We start from the raw sequence: 27,706 nt of genomic DNA on the forward strand, positions 1-27,706 counted from the left end.
CTGACCTCTGTTTATGCGGGAAACTCCTCCAGGTAAGAAGCCGCACAGGTAACCTTCAGCCTCAGCCATCCATCTCTCCCTCATTCTGGAACAATCCCAGCTGCCTGTAGTCAACGCTCACTTTGGGCTGGGACCAGAGCTCAGCGCCTTCCACAGCACAAGAGGCAATCCTGGTTCCCAATCTCATTTTCCAGTGGAGAGACCAATGGCTCCGGGGTAAAGTCACGTGGCCAAGGTCCTCCATCTAATTAAGTGAAAGAGCAGATATTTAATCTTGAGTCCACCTAGCTCCAGATCCACACCCCGTAATACCTTTCCGAGAAACATGGACGAACAGGGTACAAAGAGCTCTGACTGTGCACAGACTTTAGTTCAGGGAGAGGGTCCTGGGAACTCCTCCAGGGTGGGGCAAAAGTAGGTTTACAGTTATTTGTATAGAAAAATAATACAATCACTAATAAAGAATCATACAAGAATAAAACTCTGGGTGTCGCACACTCACAACTATAATTTTGCCTCACCCCGTATTTGTTAACAAGCAGAACAGACCGTTGGGACAAGGATCTGGAAGTTTCCAAAGAACTTGGATTCACATGGTACTTGGACAAAAGGAACGCACACTGGGACTATCTGCCATGCTCCCATCCCTCTGTTGAAAGAATATTACAGAGGCCTGTAGGCTTCACCAAGAGTTACCAGTTGCTAACGTTGTACCACCTTTGCCTTCTCTCTGTATATGTCAGTACTGGCTGATAGAAATTTCGGTGATGAAAGACAGGCTTATGCCAACTGGCCATACTGTAGCCACTAGCCACATGTGGTTACTGAGCACTTAACATGCGGCCAGTGGAACGGAGGGACTGAACTTTAAATTTTATTTATTTTTCATTAATTAAAATTTAAGCATAAAGAGCTCCATGTGGCTAGAGGCCGCAGTACTGAAAGGCACAGCAGCAGGCCAATACATTCTTTTATTTTGCTGAACCACTTTAAAATGAGCTGGCCCTGGCCAGTTTGGCTCAGTGGATAGAGCGTCGGCCTGCGGACTGAGAGGTCCCAGGTTCGATTCTGGTCAAGGGCATGTACCTGGGTTGTGGGCACATCCCCGGTGGGGTGTGCGCAGGAGGCAGCTGATTGATATTTCTCTCTCATTGATGTTTCTGACTATCTCTCTCCCTTCCTCTCTGTAAAAAGTCAATAAAATATATTTTTTTAAAAAAAGAAAAGAAAAGAAGCTGTATACATCATGAGACTTCATCCCTAAATGCTCCAGGCTGTGTTTCTTCAGAACAAGACATTTTCCTACATAGCCAGAATACATATCACATCTAAGAACCTTTTTTTTTTTTAAATATGGTTTTTTATTGATTTTTAGGGAGAGAGATAGAAACATCAATGAGAGAGAAACATCATCGATCAGCTGCCTCCTGCACGCACTCCTCCTGGGGATCGTGCCCACAACCGGGCAGGTGCCCTGACCGGGAATCAAACCATTGACCTTTTGTTTCCTGGGTCGACACTCAACATCTGAGCCACACCAGCCGGGCCCAAGAACTTTTTATAACAAGTGTATTGAGCTATAGTTCACATACCATATAGTTCATCCACTTAAGGTATATAATTCAACATTTTCAGTGCTTTTAGAGTTGTGAAAGCATTGCCACAATCAATTTTAGGATATCTTTGTCACCCTAAAAAGAGACCCGTGCTCATTAGTAGTCACTTTCCACTTCCCCCGACCCCCATCGAAGCCCTAGGCAATTGCAGTCTACTGTCAGTCTCCATAGATTTGCCTCTCCTGCACAGGCCGGATAAATGGAATCACACTGTGTGGTCCTTTGTGCATGGCTTTTTTCAGTTTGCACAATGTTTTTAAGGTCCATCCATGCAGTAGCATCTATCAGCATTTAATTTATGCTTTTAAATTATTAAGGTAAAGTTCACATAACAAAATTCACCATTTTAAGGTATGCAATTCAGTGGCTCCCAGTAAATTCACAATATTAGGCAACTATTACCACTATCTAGTTCCAGAACAGTTTCATCACCCCCAAAAGATTCCCCCATACCAATTAAGCAGTCACTCCCATTCCCCCAGCCCGCGGCAACTGCTAATTTGCTTTCTGTCTCTATAGATTTGCTGACCTGGCATTTCATATAAATGGAAGCATGTAATATGTGGCTTTCGATGTCTGGCTCCTTCCACTTAGTATAATGTTTTCGAGGTTCATCATATTTGTAGCCTATACCAGCACTTCATTCTTTTATGGCTGAATAATATTCCATTGCATGCATAAACCACATTTGTTTATCCATCCATGAGTTGATGGATAAAAAAAAGCCCAGCAATTGGGCTGTTTTCATTTTTTGATTATTGTGAATAATCTGCTATGAACATCAATGTTCAAATTTTTGTTTGAAGGCTTGTTTTCAATTCTCTTGGATGTAAACCTAAGAGTAGAATTGCTGGGTCATGTGGTAATTCGATGTTTAATTTTTTGAGGAACTGCCACACTGTTTTCCTTAGTAGTTGCACCATTTTACATGTCCCCGAGCTGTGGATGAGGGTTCCAATTTCTTCACACCCTTACACTTGTTATTTTCTGTCTTTTTATTGGTTTCAGGGAGGAAGGAAGAGGGAGAGATAGAAACATCAATGATGAGGGAGAATCATTGATCGGCTGCCTCCTGCACGCCCCCCACTGGGGATCGAGCCCACAACCTGGGCATGTGCCCTTGACCGGGAATCGAACCTCCTGATTCATAGGTCAACTCTCAACCACTGAGCCACGCCGCTGGGCTATTTTCTGCCTTTTTAATTACAGCCATCTTCGTGGGTATGAAGTAGTATGTCATTGTGGTTTTGATTTGCATTTCCCTAATGACTAATGATGTCAGGCATCATTTCATATGCGCATTGGCCATTTGTATACATAAATATCTCTTTTTGGAAAAATGTCAATTCACTTTAAAATTGGGTTGTCTGTCATTATTGCATTGTAAGAGTTCTTTCTACATTCTGGATGATAGACCTGTATGAGATACATTACTTGCAAATATGTTCTCCCATTCTGTGGGGATCTTTTTACTTTCTTGATTGTCTTTTGATGCACATAAGTGTTTAATGTTAATGAGGCCCAACTTGTCTATTTTTCTTTTGTTGCTTGTGCTTTTGGTGTTATATCTAAGAATCCATGGCCAAATCCAAGGTCGTGAAGGTTTACCTCTATGTTTTCTTCTGGGAATTTTACAGTGTTAGCTCTTACATTTAGATTTTTAATCCACTTTCAGTTCATTCTTGCATATGGTGTGAGGTAAGAGTACAACTTCATTCTTTTGCCTGTGGATATTGCTATCCCAGCACCATTTGTTGAAGGACTATACTTTCCCCATTGAATGGTATTGGCATTCTGGTAGGAAAATCAATTGACCATAGATTTATGGATTTATTTCTGGACTCTCAACTCTATTCCATTGATCTCTATTTCTATCTTTATGCTAGTGCCACATTGTCTTGAGTAGCTTTGTAGTAAGTGTTGAAATCAGGAACTGTGAGTCATCCAATTTCCTATTTTTTCAAGATTGTTTTGACTATCTTGGGTCACTTTAGTTTTTATAGGAATTTTAGGATCAGCTTGTCCATTTCTGCAAAAGTGGCAGTTGGAACTTTGATAGGAATGCATTGACTCTGTAGATCAATCTGGGGAGTATTGCCATTTTATAAATATTGTCTTCCAATCCATGAACATGGACATGAATATGGGATATCTTTCTATTTATTTAGGGGATCTTTAACTTCTAAAGAAAGATAGTTTTTAATGTGCAAGTTTTATACCCTTCTTGGTAAATTCACACCCAAGTGTCTTATTTAATGATAATGTAAGTTATCATCAAATTATTTTGAATTATTTTATTCATATTTGAATTATTTTATTCATTTTAATTTTGGATTGTTTATTGCTTGGTGAAGAGAAATACAATATATTTCTGTATGCTGATTTTTGTGTCCTTCAACCTTGTTGAATTCATTAGCTCTAATATTTTTTTAGTGGCTTCCTTAGGAATTTCTATGTACAAGATCATGTCTTTTGAGAATTGAGATAGTTTTACTTCTTCCTTTCCAATATGCATGCCTTTTATTTCTTATTCTTGCTGAATTGGTGTGACTAGAACCTTCAGTAAAATGGTGAAGTGGTGCCAAAACCGGTTTGGCTCAGCGGATAGAGCGTCGGCCTGCGGACTGAAAGGTCCCAGGTTCGATTCCGGTCAAGGGCATGTACCTTGGTTGCGGGCACATCCCCAGTGGCGGGTGTGCAGGGGGCAGCTGGTCGATGTTTCTCTCTCATCGATGTTTCTGACTCTCTATCTCTCTCCTTTCCTCTCTGTAAAAAATCAATAAAATATATTTAAAAAAAAAATGGTGAAGTGGTTAGACATCCTTGTCTTCTCCCCGATCTTAGGGGGAAAACAGCACCAGTATGATGTTAGCTGTGGATTTCTCATCGCTGGCCTTTGTCAGCCTGAGGAAAACCCCATTTTCCTATTTTGTTGAGTGTTTTTATCATGAAAGGATGTTGGCTGGGTCTTTTCAAATGTTTGTTTTCCCTCGTCAGTTGAGATGCTCATTCGGTTTTGTTCCTTCATTGTATTAATATGGTGTATTACACGGATTGATTCTCACGTGTTAAACCAGTTCTGCATTCCTTGGTTAAGTCCCACTTGGTCATGGTATATTTGGTTTGTATTCTGGTTTGCTAGTATCTTGAGGATCTTTGATTATGGGAAATTGGTCTGTAGTTTTCTTATAAAGTCTTTGTCTGGTTTTGGTGTCAGGGTGTTGATGGCTTCATAGAGTGAGTTGGGAAGTGTTTCCCTCCTCTATTTTTTGGAAATATTTTGGAAGGGTTGGTTTTAATTCTTCCTTAAACAGTTGATGCAATTCACTAGTAAAGTTATCTAGTCCTGAGGTTTTCTGTGTTGGAAATATTTTGATTACTCAATCTCTTTACTAGTTAAATGTCTATTCAGATTTTCTTTTTCTTTTTGATTCAGTTTTGGCAGTTTCTGTCTTTGTAGGAATTTCCCTATTTTTATCTGTTATCTAATATGTTGGCATACAATTGTTCATAGTATTCTCCTTTTTATTTCCTTAAGGGTGGTAGTAATGTCCCCACTTTGATTTGTGATATTAATAATTTGAGTATTCTCTTATTTTTTCTTGGTCAGTCTAGCTAAAGGTTTATCAACTTTGTGACAAAGGACCAACTTTTGGTTTCATTCATTCTCTCATGTCCTTGCATTCTCTATTTCATTTATCTCTACTCTAATCTTTACTAGTTCCTTCCTTGTGCTCACTTTGGGGTTAGTTTGTGCCACTATTTCTAGTTATTTAAAGAAAATATTTTTATTGATTTCAGAGAGGAAAGGAGAGGGAGAGAGAGAGATAGAAACATTAATGATGAGAGAAAAATCATTGATTGACTGTCTCCTGCATGCCCAACACTAGGGATTGAGCCTGTATCCCAGGCATGTGCCTGACCAGGAATTGAACTGTGACCTCCTGGTTCATAGGTCAATGCTCAACCACTGAGCCACACTGGCCAGGCTATTTCTAGTTCCTTAAGGTGCAGGTTATATTACTGATTTGAGATCTTTCTTATTTTTTAATGTATGGATTTACAGCTATAAATTTCCCTCTGAGCACTGCTTTTACTGCATTTCTTTTTTTTTTATTGTCAAATAATATTCCATTAGATATACTTACCATATTTTACTTTTCAGGTTGAGATTTTACTTGTCTTTGAAAATTATTTATTAATATTCTTTCTACATATTTTTTAAAATCCACATTTTATTCATTCATTCATCAGTTGATGGATATTCGTGTTGTTTCCACTTTGGGACTATTCTAAATATGTTACTATGAGCATTTATGTACAAGTTTTTGTGTGCATATATGTTTTCAGATCTCTTGGGCATACGCCTAGAAGTGAATTGCTGGGTGACATGTAACTTTAAGATTAACCTTTGACACTCAAGCTTTAACAGTGATACAATAATATCTGACATACACATATTCAAATTTCCCCAATTGTACTAATAATGCCCTTTACAGCTGTTTTTGAAATGGAGGTAAAATTCACATATGGTAAAAATTTTCAGATTTTAGATATACATTCCAATGAATTACAAAAAATATACACATCTGTGCTACCACCACCCCAAACAAGATATAGAACATATTAATTGCCCCTGAAAGTTTCTCTTTCCAGCCACTCATTCCCCCTCCTTCTACATCTATTATTATTTTGGTAATGGAAACTCTGGAGATGGTCATAAAAGACTAATATTATTTCAACTTAAGAAACTGCAAAACACACACTTTTTTAACTTGGAGGAAGACTGGGTAAGGAGGGGTGGATCATGAGCATTGGAGCTAAACAAACCCTATGCTTATTCTAACTCTCCCACTTATACACTGTGTATTATGGGCAGGTTACATAATATCTCTGAGTCTCCGTTTTCTCAAATGTAAAATGAGTCATTGGTGAAAATTAGAACTATATCTGAAGCACCATGTGGACACCTACTAAACATTAATTCCCTCTCCATTCCCTCTTCTCTCTTCCTTATTTGATTCTCAATACAACCTTCATTGACTCATTTATGTACTCAACAAATGCTTATCGAATGCCCTTTGTGTGTCAGCGGCTAATCCCTGGGGATTATGTGAAATAATCCCTGGGGATTGGTGAAAATATGTGAATTAAAGTAGCCACTATCCCTGCCTGCATGAAGGTTACGGTCAAGAGGGAAGATCAGAGATGGGTATTAATCAAATAACCATACTAGAGTAAGTCAAGATTCATATCCAGTGCTCTGAGAAGGTGTAATGAAGGCCCTCTTTCTGGGCTGCTGATCAGGGAGGGCATCTGAGAGGAGGTGACCCTTTAGCTGAAAACGGAGTAAACAGAACAGAATGAAGCAAGACTTCTAGGGGTGTAGAGAAGGACTTTCCGGGTAGAAGAGACAGAGCGTGCAAATGCCCTGTGGCAGAAGAGAGCATGGTGCGTTCGAGGGGCAAAAGGAAGGCCCAGGTAGCTATCGCAAGGGATCAGATGTGGCTGAAGATGGTGAGAACTAGACCTTGCACGGCCCAGAGAGCCATGGTTAGAAAGCAGAAGAGTAAGGAGAACCCATGGATGCCTCTTCAACAGGGGCGGGGCAGGAGCATGTGTGATCAGATTTGCCCTCGAAGAGAGAGCAGTATCACATCCTGAGACCACAGGCCTGTAGTCATCCTGGTGCTGCCTGGAGCAGGATGGTGGTGGTGGAGAAGGAGAAGGAGGGGAGTTTCAGAATTTAGGAGCTCAGGATTTGGAGACGGTCTTGACGTGGAGAGGGAGGGACAAGGAGGACACTTAGGTTTGTGAGCCATGGAGGAAAGCAATGCCAGTGAGATAGGAATTCCCAGAGGGGACCAGGGCTGGGGAGGGGAGGAGTTGGGTACTATCATCTCCATTTTGAGTTGAAGAAGCTGAGGTTCTGTGAGGTAATAGGACTGGTTATAGCCAGACAGCTGGGAGGGGTGGGAGGGGCTGGCCACCTGCTGCTCCTGAGGAAACTTCCAGCTGGTGCGTGTGTGGCCCAGAATGGGGGTGGTGGTTAGAAATGCTCCATTGCTTGAGATCTGGGAGCGTCCGTGTGTGGGCATTCTGGAAGCAACTTCACACCTCGTATGGAAGACAGAGCCAGCAAGAGCGACGCCAAGAAACTGTTTCCTGAGAGCACAAAAATATCCTGGGTGGCAGCCGCCCTGCTCACGGGTCCTGGCACACAGTAGGTGCTCCGTAACCAGTGACCCTCTGCTGAGGCTGGCCCAGCACCTGCAGGTTGGGGGCCATGGAGGTGATACTCTACCCACTTGCTCTCATCCATCTCATGGCTACCTCAGATTCAGGGGCCAAATTAAGAATAGTGGTCTCTTCTTCCATTGGGAAACCCAGGTGCTGTGACAAAAAGAAAAGGGACGGTGAGCTTTTCTGAGTACCCACTATGTGCCAGGGACTGTGTTAGGCTTTTATACTTATCATGTGGATTTAATTCCTAGATTGACTTGAAGAGCAAATGAATTCCCATTTGAGGTTCAGAGAAGCGGGTACCTTTGCTTAAGGGCACCCAGCCAGCAAGTGGCAGGGGCGAGGTTCTAGCTTGGCTGTCCAACCCCTCAGCCTGAGCCCCCTCCACTACAGCAAGACAGGAACTAGGCATCAGAACAAGGAGGTCAAGATAGGTTCTGAAGCCCCCAGGTGTCGGGAATTTGAAAACGTGGAATCGATGCTGATATCATGGCCAAAGTTGCATTTCCATTCCCAAGGCACCCTCCCCTCTTGGGGGTGGGGGTAAGGGAGGGAGTGGGATGGATACAATTCTCACGCTGGGAAAACAATGACATCCAATTTAAACACTTCGGAACTGGCTGCAAAAGGTAAATAGCACTGAATGTTGAAAATAGGGACAGAGCAAACTCTGGCTGAGGGCCATGGGGAAGTGGCAACAAATTATTGTTCTTTAGAATTAGGAATACCCACATGCCAATTCGTGGATTGTATTGGGTTGCTGTTCTCCCAAATTGATCTGCCTCTCCCCTGCTCTCTGCAGCCCTCTGGGTCAGACTAGGGTGGGCAAACTTTTTGACTCGAGGGCCACAATGGGTTCTTAAACTGGACCGGAGGGCCGGAACAAAAGCATGGATGGAGTGTTTGTGTGAACTAATATAAATTCAAAGTAAACATCATTACATAAAAGGGTACGGTCTTTTTTTTTTTTTTTTTTTAGTTTTATTAATTTCAAACGGGCGGATCCGGCCCGAGGGCCGTAGTTTGCCCACGGCTGGACTAGGGGGAGGCGAGGCGGGCACTTTCACCCTAGTCCCACCCTGCTGGTAGGACCCCAGAACCCAGTAGCATTTGAGACAGTGAGCTTGGCCCCTAGGCTTATTCACAGGCTTTCTCCACATCCGCCCGAAGCAGAGGTCTGTGGGAGGAGCTGGCCCTGGGTGGGTCTGTCTCAGCCCTGGCAGGTGCTAAGAAGACAGGCAGTGTTTACTGAGCACTCAATATCTGTAAGACACTCTGCCAGGTGTTTTGTGGGCAACAAAGGACAGCCACCATCTCTCTCCCCCAGGGAGCTCACAGTGGCGTAGAACCCGGAGGAGGAAACTATTTGGTGTGGTCCCAGGTGTGGTCTTAACCTCCAATGACACGTGGAGCAGGCTTCCTTTTTCAATTTTATTTCAATCCATCTGGGCCAACCTAGCTTCAACGCCTCCCTACCACTTGCTAAACGCCTTTGGCGAGCAGGAGATTCAAGCCAGAATTCCTTTACAGTCATGGTTACCTTCTATTTATGGCAAATGAGATTGGTTTTCCATTTACGATAGTGATTTAATTCTAAAAAAAAAAATCTATCGGAGTTTAGAGGAAGGAAAGCGCACTCGCCGGAAGAAGCGTATCAGCAAGTAACAGTGCAGGTGGGGACTCGGCCTCGCCAACAGCCGTCTCCGGCGAAGCAAGAGGAAGCACTTGCCCCCGCCCAGCGCCGCGGACCCGAGCTGTCTGTGGCATCCCTGTCCCACCTATTTCCCAAATACCTCAGAGATTACAAACTTTTCCTTTTGGCCAGGGACCAGCTGGCAAAGGACCTGCTTGAGATAAAAGAGCAATTAACAACCTTGATAGTGTCTTCTTCGGAAACTGTTTTCTTCCCTCCCACCCATCCCCTGGGGGGGTGGAGGGGAAAGGACATAAACAAAACCTCTTGGACTCAGTTAGGGAAGGATGAGTTGAGTGTTGTTTTGCATTAAGGTCTTAAGATGTTTTAAGGGACAGTGATCAAAAACAGCAAAGCCTTCCACCCAGAGAGAGAGAGAGAGAGAGAGAGAGAGGCACCTGACTCCCAGCACCAGGGCCCACTGCAGACCTTTAGATGCCTGAGCACTGTGGGGCCCCTACAGACCTCTTCCCCTGTAATCCGAAATAGAAATAACACCAAAGCACAAATACATACCTAACAGGGATGCCAAAATTAAAACCAGTTTATGCATCTGGATTTAAAATGTACCGATTGCAAAATTCTGGATAAGATTGTCGAAACAAACTTTTGTTCTCGGGCTTTGTTTGGATTTGTTTTTCCCCCCACTTTCCTGGTGCCCTGGGTGCATGTTTTAGCCTAACAACCGGTTGCTAAGGGAGGGTGGAGGTAGGATGGGAGGATGACCTGGCCCAGCCCCGGACACTGAGCCCAGGCTCAAGAATGTTGACGTGTCACCTGTCAGCTGTGCTGTCAATCTGACAGCCTTTTAGCCAGTGGGTCAGGAACCTGTCCCGCTCCCTGGCATCAGCTAGATTCTCAGCAAGCAATTATGAGAGTTCACACAGACCCTGTCTGTGGAGGATACGGCGAGATCAGGAAACACAGGTGTGTAACAGCACAAGCATAAGGAATAAAATAACATTATCATAACACTCGATAGCGATGAGACACCGCATTCCTAGTCCATCAGAGCAGGGCGGGGCTCAGACCGGGCCTTGTCCAACCTTGTCATTTTATAAATAAGGAAATAAGATGTCCGTGTTACCAGAGGTTCCTGTAATCTAATTTAATTTGTTGAAGATTTGCTGAAGGAGAGAAGAGGATGGTGCCAGATCTTGGTTGAACTTCTTAGGCATGGTGGGGAGATGGTGGGAGCATCCGTGGCAGATTTTAACCCATCTCCCCCCCGCCCCCAGTGAATGGCTGCCTGGTCTATGAACCGCTTCTGTATCTAACTAAGGGCAGAAGCATGGAGATTGGTGCTTTGGAGAAAATATTTTCCTGAAAGTCCTACTCCAACCCGTTTTGACATACCATGGCCAGCCCAGGCTTGGAGAAGGCCCTGCCCCGTACTGGGGACCATCCCCTACTGCCCTCAGGGATGCGGCACCCACGCTCTGGGGTCAGTGGCCATGTAATTGTTTCTCCAGGACACTTTGGGCAAGTTGCTTTCTGTTTCTTCCCTCTTGGGGGAGGTCAGATGATGTTGGGACAAGGGGGGTATTGTGGTGTCAACCAGCTTTAAAAGTGTCCTTAAATGGAAGCGATTCTGGTGCAAGCTCTGGGCACACACCCATGGGCGTTAGGAGAAATAAGGGGATGGGTTGGTTGGGCCTTCCAGAAGAAATAAGGAAGTTGGGTTATATTACCACTCACGTTAGGGAGGAATAAAGAAGTGAATTTCCCTGACTAGATTTTTGTATTGTTGCTAAGACAAAACAAAAACTTGGGTGGGGAGAGATTGTGAGGCTGTAACTAGAAATGCCAGGTCTCTCCCTGGGCCCAGGAAAGTTAAACTCAGCCAGGACCCTCTGGTGCTGGAAGTGGGAACTGGGGCGGCGAAGACTGGAGCTACCTGCTCAGTGTCTTGGCTGCAGGTCGCTCTTACCTTGGTTTCTCTGAGTAAGGGCTCTCTTCTCCTCCCTCAGCTGGCACGCTCAACTTCCCGGCTCCACGGGGCTCCACGGGACCCAGGAGAAGCTGACCTATCATCTCTCTTGGTCAAAACTGCCTCCCCTCAGAGCCTCTTAGTTGGGCTTCTGATTGTGGAGTCAGGACACAAGTGTAGGAACTGGCTGCACCTGGTGCAATCAGCTGTGTCCGGGGATGGCCTCCTAGACCTACAGGTGCAACAGCAGCAGGCGCTCCAAGTAACTGTGGTAAAGATGAGAGCGTGTGCTCTCACCTCGAGGACCAAGGAGTAAGTGGTTTATGGCTGAAGGAAGGGGGATCATGGAATCTCCTCATCTGGGGGTTCAGTCCCACTCACATGCCAGTCCTTTAGGAGCTTCCATGTTGGTATTGTATAACCTCGCCCACATTTGTAGTTGATTGGACGAGGCGTGGGCCTGTGACCCAGCTGGACCCATCCCATTGGCTCTCCTGGGAGCTGCACTGCCTCAATGCACTTGCTAGGCAGCCCTGGGGAGGCCAGGTCCTGTTGCAAACACTGGGAGGAGGAGAAAGTGGATCTGCAGGAAGAAGAGAATGAAGCAGGTGCAGGGTGGAGATTTAAGCAACAGAAAGTGGTCGCTGATCAAATCCCTGCTTCCAGTCTTTCTGCAGCCTGGCTACCATTGGCTGTCATGAGCAAACCTTCCTCTTTTCTGTTAGTCCAGCAGCGGTGTTTTCTGCAGCCTGCAACTAGAATTCTCACTAATGCAGATACCTAATAAAATAATAATAGCAATAGCTGATATTTATTGAATGCTTCTGTGCCCTGCGCTCTTCCAAGGGGTTTATATGGATCATCTTATTTGAACCTTTCAACAACTCTGTGTGGTAGGTATTATTATGCCCAATCACAGCTGAAGAAACTGAGGCACAGATGGGCTCACCTGCGCAAGGTCACACAGCCAGAGTTAACCTCGGCAGTCTGACCTCAGAGTCTATTACTACAGCCTTTTTGGTTGAGACTGCTGGGCGAAGGCCTGAGTCCATCCTTCACATGCTCATACCAATCCCCCCCCCCCCCCCACACACACACAGAAAACTGGAGGAGCTGGCAGCCAAGGTAAAGTGTTTGCCCTCTGCTCATCCTGCCCTGGACACCCACCCAGAGGCAGAGGGAGAGTCCGGAGTCCCTGGGTTTCCATGACACTGCACTTTGGGGTGGTAAACATTAAACCCATTGGTCTTCCTTTCTTTGAGTGCTCAGAGACCTCTGGAACCACCTAGGAGGAGGCTGGAAAGGGGACTGGCCCATCCTGGGGGTGCGGCAATGGCCACTCTCACCTTCCAGAAGTGCTTGCTGGGACTTGCTGAATGAGCAGCTGCGTAGCCTCCCTCTCCCGCGCGGAGACTGTTAGGGGCCTGGGCCACGATTCTCATCCTGGCTGCCTGCTCTTGACTTGACCTCTGAGCCTCTGGTTCGTTATCTGGAGGATGCGGATCATGATAACCCCTACCCAGAGGAGAAAACGAGATAACGTATTCAGAGGACTTACAAATCTGGACAGGGTTGGGAAAAATGTTTATATATTGAGAAAAGTAGGGGCCCCCAATATGTGTCCTACGATTCCATTCTTTCAGAGTTTTTGTATGGTTTTGAAATCTGCAAAGATAAATACAAGGTGTTTCATGGGCTATCTCTACGTAATGAGCTTACAGGGTATTTTAAATTACTCTTTCTTTTTGCATTTAAACTTTCTAGCATGAACACAGATGATTTAGATATTTAAAAACATTGCACTTTACACATATAAAGTGTTTTTATTACTGTTTACCTCAAAATGCTTAGGCAAGCATAAAGCTTACAAGTGCAAGAGTGTGGGTACTTGCCCTCTGGGTTGGGAACATGGTGAGTTGCCTCCCTTTTGGAGTAGATTGAATGAGTTGTCCCCCAGCCTGTTTCCCCTGGGGGCCTGGATTGGCTTAAGCCAATCATTGTGGTGACTGGATTAGGAAGCCCATGAGGGATGGTCGGTCTATGACACTCCATTCCAATACCTGTGTTTGTTTGAGGAAACGGATTTCCATGTTTGTGACATATTATAGGTGACTTCCATATGCCACCTGGGAACCCCCACCTGGGTGAGATAGAAGAAGAGGCCAATTAACAATATCTCTCCATTCCTGCTATGGCTTTGACATGCCAAGGTCAAGGCCATCTATTACACTGATGAGCCCAAGGCCAGTTGTCAGGAGACAGATATCCTCAAGTCATGTTCTCAACACAAAGATGTGGCAAGGCCTCCATACTTGACTGGAAGCAAATAGATTAGACACCTACTAAGCCTTTAAGAACATCGATAAAGTAACCCCCAATCTGGCCAATATCAGCCCACCAGTGCACAAGCCTTAAAGCATCCTCCGGTCCCTGAATTTGTATCTAACAGGAAATGGGATGCTAAAGTGGTACAGCCCCCAGGGGGAGCATCTCCAAGACCCATCTCAGATGTGTCCATCAAAGACAGGGAGATGGATGGACAGGCTGATGCACAGGCAGGGGGTGGAGGAATCTTCAGGAAGACTTTATCAGAGATGATGAAAGCTCTGTGTGTGTGTGTGTGTGTGTGTGTGTGTGTGTGTGTGTAGGGGGAGGGGGGGGGATGGGAGGAGTGGAGGAGATCTTCTCTCTGCCATCCTGGGTACAGCTGAGCTCTTTTCCTACTTATTATGGACTAGAGGCCCATTGCAGGAAGATTCCTGCAAGAATAGGGCTTCCTGTGGCTGGAGCGAAGCAGAGAAGGGAGCCAAACCCGCTGAGGCAGTCTTCACTCCCACCTCTGCCACCCCACTTGCTTCCCTCCCGTCTCCGCCGCCCTGCTTGCTTCTCCGCAGCTTCACTCCCTTCTTCAGCGCTTAGCTTCCTTCTATGTTGTCTTCAGTCTTCGCTCCATGCCTGTGTATACAGGTTAATTTGTATGCAAATTAACCGTCATCTTTGTTGGATTAATTTGCATACTCATCTGATTGGCTGGTGGGCATAGTGGAGTGACACCAATTTGCATGTTTCTCTTTTATTAGTATAGATGGCTTCCTTCCTGCCTCCATTCTGGAAGTGCCATCTGACTGCTAAGGCTGGACCTGCCTGAATCTGCTCTGGCCTCTGGAATCCAGCCCCAGTAGAGGGCCTGGACCCTTCCACTTGGCCTGCAGCCTTCTCCAGGGCTAAGAATAGGAAGCAACATGCTCCCTCTTGGAGCTTGAAGCCTGCTCACAAGTCCCTTTAGAAATAAAGGACAAAATGGGGACATTGTTCCCTGGACAATGGGGTTTTCTCACATGGCAGCTCCCCAGGCCTATGTGAGGAGGGCTCCCTTTAATGGCAGCTGGGCTGGGGGATACCCTCTGGGCCAGGGACTGGCCAGTTCTTAGGGCTGTGAGCACAGGGCTGACTGCTGGGCGGAGCCTGGGACAGGTCGGAGCTGCAGGTGTGACGACACACTCAGGGCCAGTCTATCTAAGGGAGAGGACTAAGAGAGAGACATGAGGGCTGCAGCAAGGGCGAGGCTCCAGGTGGGATAAGGACAGGGCCTGGCACAGGATTAAGGAGTAAGCCTAGAATTGGGGTTGAGCCAGGGCTGAGATGAGGCTTAGGGTTCGAGCTGTTCCTGGGAGTGCACTGCTCAGAAGCCCAGGCATCCACATGGGCAGCCTGGGCCCTTCCCTGACTGGGTGGTCTTGGACAGGCTCTCTCTCACCCTGGATCTTCACTCCTATCTCTTTTTACCTGAATACCCTACTTAATGCCACAACCTGCCCCCTTGGCACTTCTGTTCCCCTTATGTCTGCTCTAGCTCTTTATCCATTCCCTTATTACCATCTGACTTAGCATATAATTTACGTATTTAGAATGTTTATTGTTTGTGATCTGTCTGTCCTAACAAGCAGGTCAGCTCCATGAGAACAGAAATCTTTGATTTGTTCATTTGTGTCCTCAGTTCTTAAAGCCATGCTTGGCACAGAGCAGACACACAACAAATAGTGCTGAATGAATAAAGTTGTTAAGTCTCTCTGAGCTGAGAGCATCCTCACTTGAAAATGAGGATGACATCAATGTTGCTGCTTCCATGTTGTAAAGAGCTTTGCCCAGGCAGGCAGACAACTGTGTAATGACAGCTGGTGTATGCCTCAGTCTCCTCATCTGTAAAGTGGGAATAGAAGGCCCTAGTCTGTAGGGCTGTTGTGAGGATTAGAAGGGTTAATACATACAAAGCACTTAGACCAAGGCCTCACATGAAGTCAGTGTTCAGTATGCTGGGCAATCTATAATAATAATAGAGGAATATGCAAATTGTCCGAGACTCCATCACAGTAATGACTGAACAGCAGGCTGCGTGGGGCAACAAGGCTGGCAGGGGGGTTAATGAGGGACGACCAAATGACTAAACAGCAGGCTGTGTGGGGTGACCAGGCTGGCAGGTGGGGCAGTTGGGGGCAACCAGACCAGTGGGGGGGACAGTTAGGGGTGACCAGGCAGGCAGGGAGGCAGTTAGAGGCAATCAGGCCAGCAGGCAGAGGTGGTTAGGGGTGATCAGGCTGGCAGGGGGTCAGTTAGGAGTGATCAGGCAGGTAGGCAGGTGAGCAGTTAGGAGCCAGCAGTCCCAGATTAGAGAGGATGCAGGCTGGGCTGAGGGGACCCCACCCCCATACACTAATTTTGTGCACCAGGCCTCTAGTCATAATAATAAAAGGCTAATATGCAAATGGTTGTCACATCGTGACACCGTAACGACCAATCAGCAGGGACCTGAGGCCACGCCCTCCACCTGGTGGGGCTTGATGGGGGTGGGGCTGGCTGGGTCTGGGTCTCGCCCAATGGGGGTGGGGCCAGCCAGGTCTCAGTCTGACGTGATTTCGAGGCACATGCGGGTGGGCGGGGACTTGACTCTGGGTTCTGCAGTGCACCCCAGACTCTGACAGGAGGGAGATTTTCATATACATTTTACTAATTTTCTTTCATCTCTGACACTTCTGTTATAGAGAAAGGACAAATAGCAATATTAAAATATTTCCTCTAATCAATTCCCTTTTAACGTGCACAAATTTTGTGCACTAGGCCACTAGTGTCATTATAATTGTAATGATATTGCCTCAGTTTTCTTAGTCCCTTCCTTTGTATCATTGATTTGAAGGATGAGATGGAGGTGGCTCAGCGAGTCAAAAGCTGAATCTTTTATTATGCCTGGGCTTGAGAGTAAATGATCCTTCTAATCCAAGGGTCAAAACAGACAAAGGGATTCCACACCCCTCTTTTTTTTTTTTTAATACTCACTAGAGGACATGCTTAGAGAGAGGAAGAGAGAGAGAAATAACATTAATGTGAGAAAGAAATACTGTATGTACCCTGACCAGGAATTGAACCCAACACCCAGGCATGTGCCCTGACTGGGGATTGAACCAACAAACCAGGAATGTGCCTTGACCAGAATCAAACTGGTAACCTTTTGGTGCACAGGATGACGCTTAACCAACTAAGCCACTCTGGCTGGGTAACCCCTCCTTTCTAAATATCCACCTAGACTTTAGGGAGTTTCTCCCCCCCGCCCCCACCCCATGAGAGCTGACTCCTGCTGCTCCCTGTACACAGGCCTTCGAGTTTTCTTCTTCTCTCTCCGTCTTTCCTCCTTTATCCCTCACCACTGAGGGCCTGACCCCCTGTGCTCACCATTTCAGCATTTCTCATTGTAGAAGTCTCCCCACGGGCCAGTGGAAATGAGGATTAAAAATCTGGGGCTCCCGGCCTTCTCCCCTCTAACTTAGCTTCTAATTCCTGGTGAACTTCAGGCCTTGATCAAGGCAGGGGACACTTAATAATTGAATGGAATAAATGAATGGGTAGGAAAAGCCCCAGCTCTGACCCTGAGCTTAAGGTAACAAATGTCTCTGGCCTTCAGTGTCCTCATAGCTAATGGGGATTGTATAGATGCCTGTCCTGTCCACCTTACAAAACTGTTGTGAGAACCAAGTGAGATCATCAGCTCTTTGAGCAAAGGGAGCGTGGAGGCCAAGCAGTCCAATTTGCTCATTTTTAAAAATAAGGCACCGGATCCCCAGAGACAAGGTATGTGCGGTATAGACGCAGAGGAACTTAATGTAATGAACGGCTTTCTACCAGCCGCATGGTCCTGGAATCTGGAGTCTGGGCTGGATTTAGAGGTTGTCCAGTTCAACCAGCCAGAGGGACTCTGAGCCTAGACAGGGACAGTGACTTCCTCCGCTCAGCCGAGAAGCTCGAGCACAGCTCCTACTTTCCAGCTCAGCCCTCTTTCCTGCTATGCTGACATCATCATGAGGGCTGGTGCCCTGGGGGCAGAGCCCAGCAGCAGGGTAGGAGGAGTGAGGGAGGAAAGCGGCAGGCCAGGCAGCAGACCCTGCTGCTGATAGCCAATCCCTGGACTCCCAAGGGGGAGGGGTTCCTAGGGGAAAATCACCCTGACCCAGGGAACCCAATACTGGCCATGTGGCACAATCAGAAGTGCCCATCCCTCGTAGTTTTGGGGAGATCAGAAGTCAGAGGCAGGTGCTAGGGGCCCTTGATAGGTGGGATGGGGCCTCCCCCAACTCCCTGTAGGCTCAGCCTCTCAGCCTGGGGATTTGCCCCTGACTCACTGATGGTGACATCATCTCAAGCCTCTTGGTACCCCTAAATCCTTCCCTGAAGTTTGTGAGCGGTTGTAGAGCCCCTCCCAGATTTGGAGCTGTGGTTGCTTTCACCCACAATTTCTTATGCAAAGGTGTTGTATTTCCTAAATGTTATTCATTTACCACCTCCATGGTTTTTGCCATAATAACCCAATCCATTAAATATATAAATATTTACTCAATGTTTTGAGTCACTTTTTTAAAATATAAACTTATGCCCCAAAGGAAACTTTATACCACTCCTGTAAAAAAAAAAAAAATCAATTGTGAAAATTACGAGAAGAAAGAAGAAGAAATACAAAGACTTTCTTAGTTTCTGGTGCCAGGCCCGGGTTCTAGTTCCAGTCATACTGACAAGACACTTGTGTGGTCTCTCGGGGCCTCTGTTTTCCCCTCTGTAAAATGGGGTTGTTGGGAGATAAGGGTACAAGATGCCTGGCCCCGAGCTGCCATGGAGTAGGTAAGAGAGAGAATTCTGGGCTGGTGTTGGTTCTGCTGGTGCCTTGGCCTCGGCCTCCTGTTCTTCCTCCCTCCCCTTTTATCTAGAAATTTAGAGTTTCCTGTGCACTTTTCAACCACGGTCTCATATGACTCTCGCACCACGTGGTGAGGGAAGCCAGCGGAGATGTTGTCCACTTGTTAAGGGGCAGGCGAGTCCACAGAGATCAAGTGACTGGCCCAAGGACACCAGGGTGGAGTCTTGAACCTGGGCTGACTCCACTGCCAGGGAAGTGTGCGCTCAGGAGGCATGTCCTGCGGATCTGGCGGGATGCAGTCAGCAGGAATCCTGACTGGCCCTTCCCCCTCTAAGGAGAAAGGAGGGAATAGACCCTGTACAGGGGAGCACCCCTGGCGGCACCGACCCTCCTAGATCTCCTTGGCTTCTCCAGCCCTGGCCAAGGAGACCGTGCAAGGGCAGGGAAGGGAAGAGGCCGGCGGTCGGGTGTGGAGTGGGAAGAAGAGGCCAAGGAAGAGAGTCAGAGACACAGGTGGACAGAGATGGAGAGAGACAGAGAGAGCAAAGAGACCGACAGAGACAGGTGCACAGAGAGGGTCAGGCAGGACAGAGGGCGCCAGAAGGACACCCACAACGACACAGAACGAAGTCGGAGCTAAAGATACATTAGATAAGAAGGACACAGGCGGAGAGGCGGGGAGAGGGGGAGCTGCGCCCGGCAGCCCGGAGGTGGATGGGGGCCGAGAGCTTCAGGGGCGGCGGAATCCACGGAACCGACGGCAGCGACACCCGCTCCTCTCCAACCCCGCGCAGGGCGGGAGCGGAGGAGGGGGTGCGCCCCGATCCCCGGCAGGGGGCGCCCTGGACTCGCGGCCAGACCGGCGGGCCGGGCTTGGGCCGGGGGCGGGGCGGGGGCGGGATGGGGGCGGGGAGGGCCGGGGCCTGGGCCGGGGGCGGGGTGGGTGAGGGCTGCCCCGGCAGCGCGCGGGCCCCGCGGCCGCCTTTATAAGCTCGCGGGGGTGGTGGCCGGGCAGCATCGTGCGCCCGCTTCACGCCCTCGGACCCAGCGCGCTCACCGCGCGTCACTCGTGCCAGGACAGACCCCAACCCAGGGACTCTGCGCAGGTAAGGACTCGATGCTGCCCGGCTCCCCGGGGCCCCGAGAACTTGGTTGCTCCCCAGCCCCTCCCACATCCTCCGCTCGCCCCGGGATGGCGGCGAGGTGGGGTATAAACGGCAGGGCCGGGACCTCCGCGCCCCCAACCGCCAGCGCAGCGCCTCGGGACCCCCAGCCACTTGTCCCGCTGGGTCCTCGCGCGCATCCCAGGCCCCCGGCGGGCGCGCTGGGCGGCTGGAGGTTGGACGTGGTTCCCGCGAAGGGAGGACTGGAGGTCCCCGTCCCAGGCTCTTCTGCCTCCGGGGTCGCTCCCGGGACCTCCATCCTGGCCCAGGCACCACCACCACCTCCCCGCCCCTCCCCCGCCCCCACCCCGTGCCCGGGGGCTGAGCAGCCCCAATGGTGAACCCTTGGTCGGAGATCTAGAGACTCCGGCTCCAACCCCGGCGCCCGGCCCGGTGCCTTCTCACGCCTCCCACCTAATAGCCCCTAGGTCCCGCCACAGCAGCCAGGGAGGGGGCTGGGCTGCCCTCGTGGGGTCTCAAGTAGTTGGGCCAGAGCTGGGGAGCAGTAGAGGGAGGGGGACGCTAGTGTCCGGGAGCCGCTGGGGGAGTCGGGGTGGGCTCAGCAGCCATGGGTCAAAACTCTGGAGCCCCGGAAGCCGAGGGAGCCTGCGACCCTCCTCTGGGCGTGTGCGCAGGTGAGTGGGTGGCTCAGGGCTGGTTCCAGGGCCCAGTCTGGTAAGAAGGGTTAAATGCATAGTCAACAATGGTGGTGTGGGAGCTGAGGAAGCCCTGTCTTCCCCCACATCGTCTCTTTCTGACCCTTTCCAACAATTAATGGGGGGGGGGGACCCCCGGAGGCCCAAAGACGAGTGATTCTCCGAGGGGACCGGGCAGTTGGGTCCTGGGAACAGCTCAGACTCCGCAGGGGGGCGGGGTTTCCCAGGCGGGCAGGTGTTGGCTCCCACCCCAGAGAAGATGAAGCAACGGTTTGAGTGCCTACTGTGCCCCAGACCTCCACCACCTGGCGTGCATCAGTGTTTACAGGTGGGGAGAGTGAGGCTCAGAGAAGTTAAGCAGGTACACTCGTGAAGAAGTTAAGCAAATAGGCATCAGGATTTGAACCCAGACTAACCCTACAACCTTAGCTTCCTACTTCCCACTCTAACACCCGGGAGATGAGGGGCGGAAAGGTGATTCCTCCTTCTGGCCCTTCCAGGGCTCAGTCCTGCCTCCCACCACCCTCCAGACCCGCCCTCTTCAAATCTAGTCCTCCCCATCCCACCCCCTCAACTCCATGCCCCTGCCCTTGTCCCTCTGCCTCCCTTTTTCTTCCTGAACTCCATGCCTCTGAATTCCGTAAGATGAGGCCCCTGGACACAGCTTCCCAACTTCCCAGCCCCTGGACTGAGACAGGCTTGGGTCCATGGCCCCACCTGTCAAATGGGTGGCTGCCTCTCCCATAAGACTATTGTGAGGAATCAAACCGAGCTGAGGCCAGGAACAAAATTTAACAGCCCTGTTCTGCTGGGTAAATCAAGCAGTAAATCAAGCAGACAAAAGCCCAGACGTTCAGACATTTGCATAACAAACTTTTTTTTTCAGCCTTTGAAATAGATGTTATAGAATTGGAATCAAGCGATTCACAAGGAAAGGGATTTTGGTCCCCACGAATAGACAAGGCAACCTAGCTGTGTGACCTGGAAGGAGTTCTGTTCCCTGTCATGCCTTGGTCTCCTCCTTCAGGCTGAGGAGATGGACGAATAGTACCTACTGGTGGTGAGGTCTAGCTTAATGTATGCCAAGTGGTTAGCCAGTGTCTGTGCTTAAGAAAATATTGGCTATCATCAGTTCTAATCTTGGCAGAAAACGCCATGCCGAGCCTGGGTATATGGTTATGTCACTGACCCTGAGCCCTGGAAACCCATCAGACACCTCCGTAGAGGTTCTTGCCCATTCCCTGGTGGGCTGCACTGTAGGGTGGCCGGGCGCCTTCCTTGCCCACACTCCGATGCCTACCATCCTAAACACAGCCTTGGCCAGGAGCCTGGGCTCTGTGCCTGAGGCTATTATCGGGGGTGGGGGGGAGGGGGGGAGGAGGGGGGCTGTGCCCTCCACCTGTTCCTGTGCCTCCAAGTGTCCCAGCTTGGAAATGGGGTGAACTCAAACTCAAGCCCTACATGTTCTCTGGCTTACATACCCGGCATTCCCTGTAAGCTAGAGTAGTCCTGACTCTACCGCTGAAAAAGCAGGTCTTGGAGAGGAGAAACGACTTGTCCAGGACACACGTGCTACCTGGGGGAGCTGGGGTTGGATGGAGCCCAGGTGTCTAGAATACCAAGTCTAGCGATCTCCGTGTTGCACCCATCTCTGGGGGTGAGGCCTCTTAATCCAGGGGTAGGATCCAGCAGCATAGCCTCGAGTTCTCACCTTGAAATAGAGACTGGAGCTATTAATACAAACTTCAGCGCTCCATGAGAACATTGCAGGGAGAGTGAGCAAGCTGGGCTGGGAACCAGCGCTCAGAAATCTCGCCGTGGCCACAGGAATGCTGACTCAGCGCCCCAGCACAGGCTGGAGCTGGGTATGTTTGTGTGTGTGTTTTTTTTCTTTTTCCTTCTAGAGATGTCCCCGCTTTGAGAGGGCAGCTAGGGGCAGTAGATTGGAGGTTCATTCCCAGCACTGCTCCGTGCCCCTGCACCAGTCACTTTCCCTTTCTGAACCTCAGATGGAGGAAACCATATGTAATGTGGGTTAATAACATGTACTTTGAAGCATTGCTATGAGGGGTCAGCAAGATCATGAATGGTTTTCAGCACCGGACTGAGCCTGTGTTAGTGACTGTTACTGAGAAGTTACTCCTTGTGGGGCAGTGTCAGCAACGTTTTCCTTCACACACAGGTGATCCTGGAGGCCGGAGGGAAGGCCCTGCTAAGGTTACAGAGGCTGGGAGATAGCAAGGGAAATGCTGGCTTGGGGGCAGCACCTTGGGTTCCACTCCTAGCTGTGTGACCTGAGGCCAGTCACTTTGCCTCTCTGTTAGGCTCCTATGAGGCTCTCAGCAATGTCTAAAGGATGCCCAGTGTCCAAAGAACATTCGAGAATAGTTTCCATATTTTTATACCATCCCATACCACCCCCCAGCATTTCATAATTGCTCCCAGAAAAACTTCATACTTAAAGTTTTCCATGCTGAAATTCTCAACCTCACTGTGGCCTGAAATCAATTGTTTGCATTTAATTTGACTTCTCAAATTAAGGGGTAAAATTTGAGATGAGGGTAGGGGGTGGGGGAGGAGATGAGGAAATTGAAGTTAAACCAGATGTGTTTTTGTTTAACTGTAGGCTGGTGGTTAAACTGCCCAAGTATTACCATCGTTCCTTCTGAATTCCAGTAACCGGGAGTCGGGTTTCACTAAAAATTGTAGTGTTCCTTCCTGCTCGTGTGGACTTGCCTTCCCCATTATTATTATTATTACTATTTTATGTTCATCTGAGGCCATGGCTGGCCAGAAAGGAGACCTCACAAATGCCTAGAATTTCAGAACTGGGAGGCATTTAGAGGCTGGCTCTGCCAACTGGCTGCTTTGCAGACCCGGGAGACTGAGGCCCCCGGAGGGGAGGAGGCTTGCCCAGGGTCACCAGCTGCCTAGGGCAGAGTTGGACTATGAATTCAGTCTCCCAGCTCTAGGCGCACGACCTTCCCCAAAGTAACCACTGTCTTGAATTGGGTGTGTATCCTGCCCGTAGTACCTCCTTCATGTACCTGGTTTTATGTTTATTTTTGAAAAGAAAGAATTGTTCAAGGGAGGATACAGAGTGTATACGTTGGTAGAGAAAGATCTTCAGCTCAGAAGAGTAGAGTTTAAGTCCTTGACCTGTTGATGCGCTACCTGTGTGACCTCGGGCTAGTCATTTCCTCTCTCTGACCCTCAGCTTCCGCATTTGTAAACCTGGATGCCTGAGGAGCAGGAGTCGGGGGATGAGACGTACCTAAGGCTTGAAATGGGTCTAATTTAATCAACTGGTCCTCAAACATTTACGGCCTAGGTTATGGCAGGTCAGTCACAAACTGCCTCCCTCCAGTGGCAAGAGACAGGTGTGGTGGATGGTTGACCCACAGTGGGCCACATCGCTGCCCATCACCAGGGCTGGAACTCATTAGCAACTGCTCTGTCCACTTTACCGCAGTCCCCACCACTCCCTCCAGCCCACTTGTCTCTTTGACTTTAGCTACCTGCCTTCTGAGCTTGCAGTTTCTGAGCTAAGTGTGCGAGGCCATGGAAGGAGGACTCAAATCTCATCTGAATGACTGCATGAAGCTTGGGCCAGCACTCAGGGACTCAGGATGGGAATGCGGGATGCGTGGACATCAGTCCTTCTTCTGTGGCCTGGCAGTCTCTGACATGTTGGCAAAGTGGAGGGGGCTTTCTTCCTATTTGGGGGGTCCCCAGGAATAGTACATAGGATCCAGAGATTTGGCAGGTGACAGAGCACCAGCCTGTTGGGGCTCAGAGAGCAGAGTCTGGGGCCTACCCCTAGGGGTCAGGCAGTGCTGGCTGCTTCAGGCATGAGGGAAGGGACTCCCTTGACATCTGCCATCTTACCTAACACTCCCAAAGAACCTAGTCATTGGTCACCACTTCACAGACAAGAAACACCACCTTGTACTCTGAGTCACAGCACCCTGTTCCACTCCCTCCACTGGGAGCAGAGACCAGGTGCTGACGGCAGGCCCCATGGTTGCAGCACAGATCTCCGACCAAGCTCCAGGGCAACTGCTTAGATGGGAGAGTCTAGAGGGGCTCCACAAACTGCTCTGGGGGTACAAGATAAGCAAGGGGAGCTCGGATTCCTGATAGTAACCACGGTCCTAGAGCCTGCAGAGTCAGAGACGTGCCTGCCCGTGTGGGAAGCAGCATTTTGTAAGGACCGCTGGGCACCAGGCACCAACATTTTCTTTGATCCTCACCTACCTCACTGCCTGGTGTTTTAGTTGAGGAGACTGAGACTCAGGGCAGACACCTTGGGTGTCAACCCCTCCTCCAGGTGCCTCTGGCACCCTGTCCTGATCCAGGGAAGGGAGGAGAGCAGAGGGGAGGCTGGGAGAACCTTTCAAAGGCCCTACCATGTGAGTTCCGGTTAAGGCAAGCGCTTGCCTTTGCTGATCCACCTTTTCTTTGTCTACAAGACAACGGGGTGGGTACCCTCTCAGACCCCAGGCTGAGGTCTCAGGTCTCTGTCCCATCATCCCCCAGGCCTCATGGTTGGCCGCCACTGGATTGTATCAGACTTGGCCTTTCTCTATCATTTGTCTCTCTCCTTCCACCTGTTTCCACTTTGACTTACCGGCCTCTTAATATATGGAGTTAGTAACTTATTCATCTGCCACCATGCTGGGTAAAAAGTGACTCGGCTCCTTCTGGCCCCTCCCCTCCCTCACGCCTGCGTGGCCTCCTATACCTGCTCTGTTTCTCTGCTCCCCCTCCCACCGACACACCACTGCTCACCTTGCCATGTCGGGTGTGGTGTTCAGTGCCTCGCCTGGAATGGCCTAGTCTTAGAGCAGACCTGTGCGCAAGTGCTGTTATCCCCCCCCCGTTACAGACGAGGAAACAGGCCCTAAGTCAGCCGGGAAGCGGAAACATACCCATTAGTCCCCGACCATTGCCCACGCGCCCCTTCAAGGCTGCTTCCTTCTCCACCAGCCAGCTTCCTAGAAGGACCCAGTTCCTTCTTTATTTTGAAGCCATAAAATATAGCACTTCCTGTTTCAGCTTCAGTTATCAAGATGTCGAAGATAACCAGAGTTCCCCTCGGCAGCGGGCCCAGGCCCTTGCCTGGATCACCTGAGTGTGTTTTGGTGAAAATGCTGTGTTTTAATTTTTCCTCTTCACTTAATACTTACGATTAACGTTTAAGGTCTTGTCAGTGTCAGGAACTGAGCCAGTCTCTGTGAATGGCCTGCGTGGATTTAACTTGTTACCCTCTCCATTTTACAGAAGAGGAAACTGAGGCTCAGAGGAGCTGAGTAACTCTCTCAGAATCACACAGCTGGGAAGTGGAGATGCTTTCTTGCTCAATCAGATTGGCAACTGGATTCACATTTTCTATGTTTGGAGATAAGCCCTCGGGGAACTGCGGTGTATACATTTGTTTTCAGTAGAACCATCCATCTGTCCTTGGGGTTTGCAAAGTGATGTGGGTGGGAGGTCTCAGAGGGAGGGACCAAGCATAGCAACTCCTGATTGGGCAAAGGCATCTGTTCTCCCAGTTGGTCTGGGCCTGGACACCTGTTTTCATCAAGAAAAGGAAATAAGAGTCTTAGCAGGAAGCACCCTTAGGAACCCAGAGGGACTTGGGTTTGAATCTGCCATTTCAAGCTGTGTGACCGCAGGCAAGTCCTTTCCCGCTTCTGGCTTTCGGTTACCCTCCCTGACCACCACGGCTTGCACCGAGGGAGGGAAGGCCTTAGGGCTTTTCTAGTTCATGTGTGGCAAATAGTTGGCATGCATGCTGCCACTCCCCTGTCCTACACTCATGGTAGACATCACTAATCAACCACTGCTGTTTTTTCTTCTAAACCTCAAATTCCTTCTAAATGCAGTCCTCCAGGCAGCCCCTATCAACTCCTTAGAGTTGGCACGTAAGATTGAAGGACATCCCAGGACCAAATTAGATTTAATTATTGTGTGGACAGGGGTGGAAGAGGGACAGGCCCAGGGTGGCACCCAGGGTCAGTGTCACTGTGCTTCGGAGTCTTCTTTTCCTTTGTCTTGTCTGGGAGAGCAGGAGGAACTCAGAGAGACTGCCCAGATCCCACCCCTGGTGGGGGGTGGGGACCTCCCATGGGGCTCAGAGCTGTGCTCAAGGTCAGTCCTCAAGGTTTCCAGGCTGGTCACAACCCAGGCTGAAAGTAAGAGTGAAAGGAGGAGGCTGGTTTCAGATGGTCCTGCAGATCTTGGCCCCCCCCCCCCCCATAATAATAGCAGTATCCTATCAACAGTAATAATAACATTACTAATAAGAGCTATTAACATTTACCGAATAGTTATTAGGCACCCAGCGACTCTGCTAAATGCTTTCTATGCATTCATACTTTTCTTTCTCTCTCTCTCTCTCTCTCTCTCTCTTGTAAATCCTCACCCAAGGATATTTTTCCATTGATTTTTAGGGAGAGTGAAAGAGAGAGGGAAAGACAGAGAGAAACATCAATGTGAGAGAAACACATCCATTGGTTGCCTCCTGCACGAGCCCTGACCAGGGTCCGGGCCAGGGAGGAGCCTGCAACCGAGGTACATGCCCTTGACTGGGAATCAAACCTGGGACCCTTTGGTCCCCAGGCCGACGCTCTATCCACTGAGCCAAACCGGCTAGGACTATGCATTCACACTTTTGATCCCTGTCACAGCCCATTTTTCGAGTGAAGAAAATGACTCAGGTGAGGTAACTCACCTAAATTGCTCCAGCTGATGAACCAGTGGAGCCACTGAGGTTTGAATTCACATCTTTCTAACCCTGAAGCCACTCCCCCCCTCCCCTCTCCCCCCGCCCCTCCAGCTCGGTGTGGGGACTGCCGGACGCTGTCCTTGCTCCTCCTCAGCTCGCCATCATCATCCCTCACTCACGACCGTGGCACTGACTTGCCTGTGGGAAGTGGTGCTCTTCCACGCGGACCTTCCGTAGACACGAGGGTAGCACAGCCAAGGCCTCTGTCTTGCACGTTAGAAAAATGGTGATCCCTCCGCCAGAGAATTCAGTGTCCTACCTGTTCCCTGCACCTTTGCTGAGCAGATGGCCCAGGGGAGCCCAGGGTGGGTTGTTGGGGCTGATGTGGGCTTGGACTTGGGCCCCCATCCCAGATGGACCAATTCTAGTTCCTGTTTTAACCAGCCATGCGGCCCTGGGTGAGTCACTCTAATACTCCCAGCCTCAGTTTCCAGGCGC

At 49.1% G+C, this 27,706-nt stretch overlaps 1 protein-coding gene across 1 annotated transcript in view; it reads left to right on the forward strand.

Annotated features, from left to right (window-relative positions):
- Positions 1–19,615: 19,615 nt before the first annotated feature.
- Positions 19,616–27,706, forward strand: part of ALPL (alkaline phosphatase, biomineralization associated) — a 55,398-nt gene continuing 47,307 nt past the window's right edge. The window contains exon 1 of the mRNA XM_036351713.1: positions 19,616–19,765. The gene's annotated coding sequence lies outside the window, so the exon portion shown is untranslated. The remainder of the gene's footprint in view (positions 19,766–27,706) is intronic.

This window comes from Myotis myotis, unplaced genomic scaffold (assembly GCF_014108235.1).
Source record: "Myotis myotis isolate mMyoMyo1 unplaced genomic scaffold, mMyoMyo1.p scaffold_m19_p_2, whole genome shotgun sequence".
NCBI classification, from domain to species: Eukaryota; Metazoa; Chordata; class Mammalia; order Chiroptera; family Vespertilionidae; genus Myotis; species Myotis myotis.